The following is a 10748-nucleotide window of genomic DNA, read 5'->3' as shown; positions in this document are numbered from 1 at the left end:
AAGGGCGACAGAAGAGAGTGAGCACACAAGTTTTTTTTCTTGCATGGACCGCCCACGCTTGAATTGTGTGTGCTCACCTTCTATCTGTCGCCCACCACTTTTACTCACTCTCTCTCTCTATTAGTTTTTTTTGGGGTAAACTTGGAATTGATAGAGTTTCTTCCGTAAGAGCATAAAAACACTCAAACACACAACATATACTTGCATAATAGCTCATAGCTAGAGTCTAACTTTCCTTTCCATAAGATCCAAGAACACATTAAATTCATGCACTTTTGCACTTGACTGATTCCAGCCAAGATGCTTATCGTTCATTGAGTGTTAATAAAAGACTTTTTTTTTTGGATTCATTTTTAAAAACATACTTTTATTTGGTTACTTGTGAATAACTTCTATCCAATGACTATATTTGCAGTTAGTCCTGTTTCTCATTAAGTATGTAGACAGCTGAATCCATTCTAGTGCTGCCACTACTTGGTTGGATGATTGGGGAGGAAGTCCAAGTCCAACAAATCCCTGCCAAGCTATACATGGATTGAACAGAGAAGAAGAAGAAGAAGAAGAAGAAGAAGAAGAAGAAGAAGAAGACTGATATGATGAAAAAGGCTACAAAGGTTGGTAGATATTTGAGAAAGATTTGGGTCATGTAGGAGATCGAAATATGTCTACTAATTAGTTACCTGTCAATTAGTACCATGATTCTATATTAAGTTGTATTTCCTAACCTCTGTCAATGAAAAAGGAATCACTTCTCTTCCAAATTTGCTTGGTTTAATCCTCTTGGCAGTGTAAATTGGATAACATATGCTCCATAAGGCAAAATGTTTGTCTTATTAGTCCGTGGTCTACTTGATTATGTTTTTACAATAAGTTTAGTGAATATTTTTTAAAACTGTTAAAAGTAGCTTATAGTAATTGGAACATAATAAAAATTGTGTCAATAATAGGTTAATGTGAAAGTAATGTTACTCTAATTACAACTTACCACCTTCATAAAATATGAAAAAAATTGTAAAAAAGTATGTATCATTTGACATCATTTTGTTTGTTAATTAACATTTTTGTGTCTTTTAATAAGCATGACCTCACAAATTACTATAGTCTTGCTCTGCAATAAGAAGGATCTTGGACTTACCAGTACCACTTGTGGGATGCATTAAAATTAGTTTTCTTATGTAGAATGATCATGGTTTTAAAAACTAAAACGGTTTTAAAAACAAAAACAGTCAAAGAACCGAAAAAGGAACCGGATCCCAGTGTTTACCAGACGGTTCCATGTCTGGTTTCTAGTTCAATCGGTTGAACTGGCCAGTATGGTCTGGTTTTTAAAATAATGAGAATGATTAATGATATTGCTATTATTGAATCCAATACATATGATACATCTTCATCATATGACTTATGAAAAAATTATGTTACTTGCTTATAAGGTTTAATAAATATTATTAAAAAAAAGATTTAATAAATTATCAAAATGCATTTTAAAAGTCTTATGAATTACTACGTAATGGATTAGAAAAAATTCTTCCAAATTGATTTAAAAGATCATTTTTTTTCTTTTACTAAATGAGAGTATATCATTGAACAAAATCATACAAAATATCATTGGCCAAAGAAATATGAACATCCCTAAGGGGATTTCCTAAAAGGAAAGTTCTAGAAACATTATGATCAAAAGTCTTGTAACTCAATTAGCAACTCTTATTGTTTTAATGGAGACATTCATGGTTCAAATCCTCAAATCCCTAACTATCAAATTATCTCAAAAAAAAAAAAAAAAAAAAAAAAACATTATGGCATATGGCCCTTACCTGATCTTTGATGGTCTAGTTGGACCAACTTGGATTGACGACCTTTTCTTTTCACATACCAATAAAAAAAAACTTTCAAATACTTTGTAGCCTATTTTTTATTTTTTATTTTTATATTTCTTTAAATACAAATAAACGAACAAAGAAAACACTCAAAAATAAAAGTTGAATAATACATAATAAATCTTTATGTCTATAGTTTGAAAATTAATTTTAATAGACTGCTAGTCTAATAATTCCACATAAAACATGAAATAAAGTTAAATCATCTATAAACTAATGTGCTTTTTCGATTAGCTTTTTACTGGAACCTTATTTGCTTATTTGCTAAAATTTGAAAATAGTATAATGTGCTTTAAAAATGAGACCTTTAAAAAGCTTAACATAAGCAATGAGCTTAAAAGCTAAAACAAAAATGCTAATACAAAATAAAAAAAATTAATATATATATACATTTTAAAAAATAAATTGTAGCATGTTAGGCAAAGAAAAATAATTAAATAATTAGGAATAAAATCTATAGTGAACTTACAAAACACTTCCCAATATTAGTAATAGATCCGACATTAAAAACATTGCATTTAAGAATTACTCGTACGTTAAGTTGACTAGTAATGTCTTTAATATTTTCATCTACAATACAAAAAAAATTAATATAAACTTAGTATAAACATGCACTGAAAATGAGTAAATAGAGTTTAAAATATTATTATAAAGGCTTGATTAACAGGTCGAGTTGGATACAGGTACGCTTTCAAAAAAAAAATCCAAAGGACAGGTACCAATTAAGCTAAAGGCCATCAGTAAAACCAATTAAAGCTGACTAATAGTGTTGTGGTCCAAAACTAATTAAGTAGAACAGGCCTTTAATAAGTCAGCACAAGCCTCACCATTGTGGCTTACGTAGGAGGAAACCAAACCAAGTTAGCTTAATAGCTTTGCTATTGGAGTATGGGACAATACCGAAATAAGGGCAGTGTTTATTAAAGAAGACAGTTTATCTTCTAATTGATTCACTGCAATGAGTCTACTTCTTGTTGGGATAGTCCCTAAAGAGAGAGCCTAAAAAAGCTGAGGGAACAACCATTTTCATAACCATGCGAGAAAGCCAGAACTTCGTTGAGAGTTATCTCCATTTTACACATAAAAATGGCTAGCGAAGAAAAGCTTAACGTAGCAATATTTCCATGGCTAGCTTATGGCCCCATTATTCCATATCTTGAGCTCTCCAAGTTCTTAGCTCAAAAGGGTCATAAAGTTTCCTTAATCTCCACCCCTAAAAACATTTCATCGCCTCCCAAATTTTGTTGCCACTGATAAACTTAGTATAGCTTCCTTTACCCTACATTGATGGCTCGCCTCAAACTGCGGAGTCCACCTCCGAGTTATGGACTCACCAAGTCACAAACCTCAAAAAAGCCTATGACATGCTCGAGCCCCATCTGACTCAGTTTCTCCAGAACTCGGTTTTTTAGGAGGGGAGTGGGGAGATGGGTGAACCCACAATATACGAATATTGGATTGGAGAGGGCGGTAGATACCAATTGAGCTACAGGTTCCTTGGTAACCGCACAAAAATTGAAATAAATAATCAATATTTGGGATGGATTTATGTTTAGAACAAGGAGGGCTATGGCCCCTCTTAGCCTCAATTTTTTTTTCTAATATATTTCTAAATGCTTTTATAGTATGTTTTAAAAAAATTATATTATAAAAATGAAAATGAACAATTGAACCACAACTATGGCTCCTTCCTTAAAAAAATAAATAAAGAAATACAATTTAGTTATTAATAACTAAGCAAGCTAATATTGTCAACTATCTCAAGAAATATTTTCAACTCGTGGACAGACCACCAATACCTCAAAGATTGATGGAACTTATAATAGAAAAAACGACCTCAAATTATAAATAGATTTAAAAAATTGGTTCCAAAATTACTATATTTGGCCCTCTCAAAAATTTTAAATTGTCCAAGGACTCAAAACAAATAGGTCACCTAGCCTATTCATGTGATTGTGCACAATGAAACCTTGTGTCTATGTGGTGTGTGTATTTTTTACTTTTTGTGAACATCAAAATAGGTTAAACATTTCGGACTATGAAATTTGGGTGCTACCTAGATGTTATCTAGTTACACCAAAATGATTTCTTTGTTTATTTTTTAATTTAAAAAAATTGGGAATACAATACTTTAGATTAAAGTATACTTTTGGCCATAAAATTTGAGATTTCATTTTGGCTATTTACATTTTCAAATTTTCATTTTGGTCACTCATATTAGAGTTCGTTACAATATTGGCTCTACTGTTCATTTATGCTAGTAATATAACTGTCCAAAATACATTTTTTTTGCTTACAATGACAAAATTCCTATATTCCACGGTATTTTAGAAATAGTATTACATGAAATAATTAAATATGAATGACATATAACAATCAGATTACTAACAAAAATGAATGACATGACTAATATAAACATGAAATTAAACATAAAGAGACAAAATAAAATGAACATTAACTCCTTATTCCAATATGAAAACCGGAGAATAAGAGCTGACAACAAAAACTCATATGCATGCTTATCAAGGGTTTTTTAAAATGTAAATGGTAAAAATGAAAATAGCCTCAAACGTTGTCGATGCCCACTTTGGCAAGAAGGCCTAATAACAAGAAAAAGCCCAACAATATGGGAGACGATAAGGGAGATGAATTAGCAAAGTGAGAAGAAAACTATTAACCTCAAATGGCAGGAATAATGGTCCATGGGCCTGTAAGATAGTCAAAAGACCCCAAAGAAAGCAAGCGGGCCCAAGGGAGTCCAAGAAAGAAGTAGTAAACCCATGAGAATTATGAAAAATAGAAAGCAAGTAAAAATGGGCCAAAGGAGCCCAAAGGAAAGAATTAGTAAATGAGGTTGGTAAAGAGGACAATAAACCTTAAAAGTAAAGGATATGGTAATTGGGCCAGGGAATCTCGAAAGATTTAGCAAAAGCCCATGGGAATGAAGGATTAGAATGGGTTGAGGATGCCCAAAAGAATGAAGCAGGCCGATGATGCCCAAAGGAATAAAATAGGCCAAGGAAGCCCAAAATAGTATGAGAACAATCCCAGCAGTAGTACTGGGCTACATGAACTAAGTAAAAGGGAATGAGGCAGCGTGGCAGAAGTGTTAGCTGACCCACAAAAAACACAAGAGCTAGATTGAAGAAGGAAAGGCCCATGCCCAAGCAAAACCCAGCCCAGGGAGAAAGCAAGATACAAAGAACGAAGACCTAGTAACTCATCCACGCCACAAGAGGTTAAGAATGAGTGGCAGAACAAGCAGCAAAGACTAGACAAGTCCACAGGTCATGGCAAACGCATGAACGACAGACAAGCCTTGGACTCACATGGAAGTGGAGCACGCATAAGGCTCAGGCACCACCCATTTGTACCTAACCAATACGGGAGCGGTGGGCCATGGGTCAGAGGTAAGAGAGGGTATGGTCTAGCGGTGAGGAGAAGGGGGAAGTTTATTCTGGGGTTCCTGCTCTAGCTCTTTTGGGGAAAATGTCCCGCTGGAATGACATACCATCCAAAAGAGGGAAAGATGAGCTGGAATCACTAGGTGCATGCTATAGGAGTTAGTAAGAGAGAATGCCCAACCCTTATCCAGATAGGAATGCTATGGAGAGCAAGAAAACAAAACAACACTATTTTGTCTGGGAATGGAATGTGGCATGGCCAGCACAAGGAAGTAGTGATGGCTGGGCAGTTGACAAACCAGTGGGTGGTCTGGGAAGGACACCCACATCTAGACAATAATAGTTGAGGGGTAAAATAGTAAAACCCATCACAGTAGGCAGTATAAAAGGGCCTTGGCTGTGCACAGGAAGGAGGGCAAGCACAAGAGATAACAGAGAGAAATAAGTAAGAAAGAGCGAGAAAGAAAAGAAGCAAAAAAAAAAAAAAAAAAGAAAGAAAAGAGGTAACCTAGAAATCAAAAAGAAAAAATGGAGAGTGAAGGGAAAAACAGAGAGTAAGAAAACAAGAAGTGTAGTAAAGGCATGCACCAATAAGCTACTCTATTCTTTCCCTCTCAATAGCCTACTCTCTAGTAAGAATTCATAGATAAGCCATCTAGGCCCATTTTTCAAAGTGAGCAATTTCTGTGGCAGAATTTCCCTCGTGAAATTGCCCACATTGAAGGGTGTTTCCCTTCCCGGACTTAAATCTCTTAAGAAACCAAGCACGACAAACTAACTATTCTTTCTTTTCTTTATCAAGCGTTAATATTGTTTCTTTTTCTTTTATCGTTGTTATTAATCTACCTCTGCCGTACTCATATCACTGTGTTCTTTCCCCCTTTTACTAAGAGAATGGTTTAATCATTGTCTTTAGCTGACAGCAAACATATATATATATATATATATATATATGTATATTTATCATATTATACACTCCTGCTATAACATTTTTGTGACAGCATCTTTTGCCATGGGCACGTGACTAAGGTCTCAGCAAAAGGGTCCTAGCTTGTGCACAAGTTGGTTTGGGGTGAGTTTCAGTCAAGGCAGTCCCAACTCTCCTACCCTAGAACTATTGGGCCATAATGTGGCAGGAATCAGTCCAACCCAAAATTACAAAAAAGGCCCACCACAAACGTTAAGTCAAAAGTGTATTTTAGTCTTATTTTTAATCAAAGAATATTGGATGTAGATTACATAATAAGCATGAGTTACTTTTATTTGACTTGTTTATTATGAAAAAGTCAATTATAATATTTGGTTTAAAAAAAAAATTATTTTTATGAATTAGATCCACCTGTTGGTCAAAAGCCAAGATTTATCCTAAAACAACATCCTTATATTCTTGTTGATTGATGATGGCGTTAGACACTTCCAAAGTCGAAATCTTGGCTCTATCCCAAAACAACATCCATATATTCTTTCTAATTGATGATGGTAACTGATCACCTTTTTACCTGTAGTTCTAAGCTCAAACTTAGTGGGATTAAAAAAAAGTTTATAGAAAGCTAATGATCATTAAACTAGTAATTAAGAAGTGAACAATAAAAGCTAAAATGTAGTGTTATTAGTCGACTAATGAACCAACAACATATTAATTTATTGTTAGTGATTAACTGATTATACTTATAGAGGTTTAAACCACATATATTCTGTTAGTGTTTCTCTATACCCTTTCCACCACCTATATATAAAGTCACGGAAACCATCATTTCTATATACAATCAAATCAAGTTTTCTTTCTTTCCATGTGATAAATAATCATAATGCTTTAGGCAAGGTGGTTGGAAAGATGGGTTATTTTGGTGCAACAAGATCAATTGGTCGTGTTAATATATTGAAAGGGTTTGTATGGGAAGGTGACAGAAGGGAGTGAGCACACAAGTTGTTTTTCCTGCTTGAATTGTCCACGCTTGAATTGTGTGTGCTCACCCTCTATCTGTCGCCCACCTCTCTCTCTCTCCTTGCGTAAACAATGTAGGAACAAGTAGATTGATAAGTGTAACGAACTGTTTTAAAGTAAATTTCTTTTAAGATATATAAATACCAATAAGTAGTCAATTTTTGGTTCCTCTAGTTCCTTCTAAGGTAAATCATGCATCCAATTTTTATTAGGTTTTTTTTTTTTTTTTTTTTTTTTTTTTGGGGTAAACTTGGAATTGATAGAGTTTGTTTGTTTGTTTGATTGTTTTTTCTACGTGAAAGGGTAAAAACACTCAAACACACAACATATACTTGCATAAAAGCTCATAAAGTCTAACTTTCCTCTCCATAAGATCCAAGAACACATTAAATTCATGCACTTTTGCACTTGACTTTCTCCAGCATGATGCTTGTTATTCATTGAGTGTTAATAAAAGACTTTTTTTTTTTTACTTCATTTTTTTAAAAAAGACTTTTTTTTTGGTTACTTGTGGATAGCTTCTATCCAATGATTGACTACTATATTTGCAATCAGCCCTGTTTTTCATTAAGTATGTAGACAGCTGAGTCCATTCTAGTGCTGCCACTACTTGGTTGGATGCATGGGGTGGAAGTCCAAGTCCAACAAATCCTTGCCAAGCTATATATGGATGGAACATACTTCGATATATAGATGGAAGAAAGAAGAAAGAAGACTGATATGATGAAAAAAGCTACAAAGGTTGGAAGATATTTGAGAGGAAGAAGAAGTTGGTAGATATTTGATGAAAAAGGCTACAAAGGTTGGTAGATATTTGAGAAAGGTTGGGTCATGAAGGAGATTAAATTATGTCTACTAATTAGTTACCTGTCAGTTCTTCTATTAGCATCATGATTCTGTATTAAGTTGTAAACGATTCTCCTAACCTCTGTCAATGAAAAAGGAATCGCTTCTCCTGCAAATTCGCTTGGTTGAATCCTCTTGGCAGTGTAAATTGGATAACATATGCTCCGTAAAGCAAAATGTTTTGTCTTATTAGACCATGGTCAACTTGATTATGTTTTTACATAAGTTTAGTGATAATATTTTTTAAAACTATTAAAGTGGCTTATAATGATTGCAACATAATAAAGATTGTATCAATAGTAGGTTAATGTAAAACTAATGTTACTCTAATCACTACTTACCATCTTTATAAGTTATGAAAAAAATTATAAAAAAAAAGTATTTATCATTTGACATAATTTTGTTTGTTAATTGATTAACATTTTCATGTCTTTTAATAAGCATGACCTCACAATTAATCTTGCTCTACAACAAGATGGACCTTGGACTTACAGTACCACTTGTGGGATGCATAACAGTTAGTTTTCATATGTTGTTATTATTTGAATCCAATACATAAAATGTATTCTAGATCATATGACTTATGTGATAATTATGTTACTTGGTTAAATGAATTAATAAATTAAATGATCAAAATGCATTTTAAAAGTTTTATGAATTATTATGGAATGGATTGAGAAAATTATTGCAAATTGATTTTAAAGATCAAATTTTTATCTTTTACTGAATGAGAGTATGTCATTGGACAGAATCATACAAAATATCATTGGCAAAGAAATATGAACATCCCTTAAGGAGATTTCCTAAAAGGAAAGTTTTAGAAACATTATGACCAAGAGTCTTGTATCTCAATTAGCACCTCATGTTATTTTAACAAAAACATTCATGGTTCAAATTCTCCAACACTCCAACTATCAAATTAATTATCTATTAAAAAAAAAATTAAGGCATAAGGGCCCTTACCTAGTCTTTGATGAGTTGATTTAGATCAACCTAGATTGACTTGTATTTTTTTTCTTTTCACATACCCAAAAAAAAAATTAACATACTTTGTAACCTAATTCTTCATATTTCTTTTTTCAAAACAAATAAATGAAAAAAAAAAAGAAGAAGAAAAAACTCAAAAATAAAAGTTAGAATAATACATAAATATTTATATTTATAGTCTGAAAATAAATTCTAATAGTCTACTAGTATAATAATTCCACAAATGAATATAAAAAAAAAAAAAAAAAAATTTGAGTCAACATGTTACACATAAAACATAAAATAAAGTTAAATCATCTATAAACTTAATGTGCTTTTTTGATTAGTTTTTTATTTATTGAAATTGTATTTGCTTATTTGCTAAAAGTTGAATAGAGTTAAAAATATAAAACAAAAATAATAATTAATACAAAATCAAATAATTAATATATAAATTTTAAAATAAAATATAGCACGTTGTTAGGTAAAGAAAAATAATTAATTAGGAATAAAATCTATAGCGAACTTACCAAAAAAAAAAAAAAAACTACTCAATGTTAGCCGTAGATCTAATTACATTAAAAATATTGCATTTAAGAATTACAAAATATAGCAGTAGATTACAAAATATTGCATTAAAAAAACTACTTGTAATGTCATTAATATTTTTATCTACATTACAAAATATTTAACATAAAAACTTTACAAAAAAAAAAAAAAAAAAAAATCTTGTGCCCCTGGTTCTTTAGAGTCGGCTATAAAAATCCTGTTCCAAGCCTACAGAAAGGAGATGGTTATTGCTTCTTTCCATACTATATAATTTAGAGTTGTTAGACAATCCTTTTTAAAAGGAGCAAGGCTTGGAAGCCAATAGATTGATTATTGTGAACTTTAACAGAGTCTTGCGCATTTTATGGTTTTAAAGATCAGCTTGAAGGGGCAGCTTCATTGTGATTGTGGGTGGCAGTGGAATGATAGTCACAGCTCACAGGGATGATTGGTGGTTCTTTCTGTTAAATGGTGGCGAGTTATGTTAGTGAATACTAACCAATAATGGTACAATTGGTTTATTAGGTTAACTTGCAATGCAAGTGATGACAGCAATAAATGTGTATTCATGCTGAGTTGCAAAACAAGCTACCTGATTCCCTTCTTAGATTATGATTTTCAAGGACTTCTGAGGACTGTCCAGATTAAATGCTATAATGTGCTTATCTTATTTTGGTAATTAACTAGTTAGTATTATTATACTACAAAGGCTTCTTATTCTTTTCCCCTTGTTAGGTCTGTTAAAGAAAACAATTTAGACAACACTAGGAGCGCGCCCACCAACTTTTGATAATTACTAGGTATTTGTATATACATACACCTCTGTCTATCCTGTCCTACCTCCTCTAGTCTGAGCACGATGATGGGGTTGTTGGTTATTTTGTACCCAAATCTCAAGCTGCACATGTTGGATTTTTGTGCTTTTTGTTCATGAAAGTAGAGTTACAATGTCTTTCTCTCTCTCTAGCTTCTGTAATGCTTACCTGCCTTGCTGGAGCTTTCGGCTTTCTTATTAAAGTAAAAATAAAATGTGCTCCTATTATTTCAGGAATAGTTTTAGAGATGCCATATGCAATGCAATTAGACGAAAGTGAACTAGTAGATTGTGCGGCTCAGTGGCATTGCTAGTTTCTATCTCCATTAGATTTATTAATTTAACAATAT

General features: G+C 32.5%; 1 protein-coding gene across 1 annotated transcript in view; it reads left to right on the top strand.

Annotated features, from left to right (window-relative positions):
• Positions 1 to 10363, top strand: part of LOC126714192 (lycopene epsilon cyclase, chloroplastic) — a 24140-nt gene extending 13777 nt beyond the window's left edge. Inside the window, exon 12 of the mRNA XM_050414224.1 lies at positions 10320 to 10363. The gene's annotated coding sequence lies outside the window, so the exon portion shown is untranslated. The remainder of the gene's footprint in view (positions 1 to 10319) is intronic.
• The last annotated feature ends 385 nt before the right edge of the window (positions 10364 to 10748 follow it).

Source organism: Quercus robur, chromosome 2, assembly GCF_932294415.1.
Source record: "Quercus robur chromosome 2, dhQueRobu3.1, whole genome shotgun sequence".
Taxonomy (NCBI): Eukaryota; Viridiplantae; Streptophyta; class Magnoliopsida; order Fagales; family Fagaceae; genus Quercus; species Quercus robur.
The sequence above is the reverse complement of the archived record's forward strand: the minus strand, read 5'-3'. Positions and strand labels throughout refer to the sequence as shown.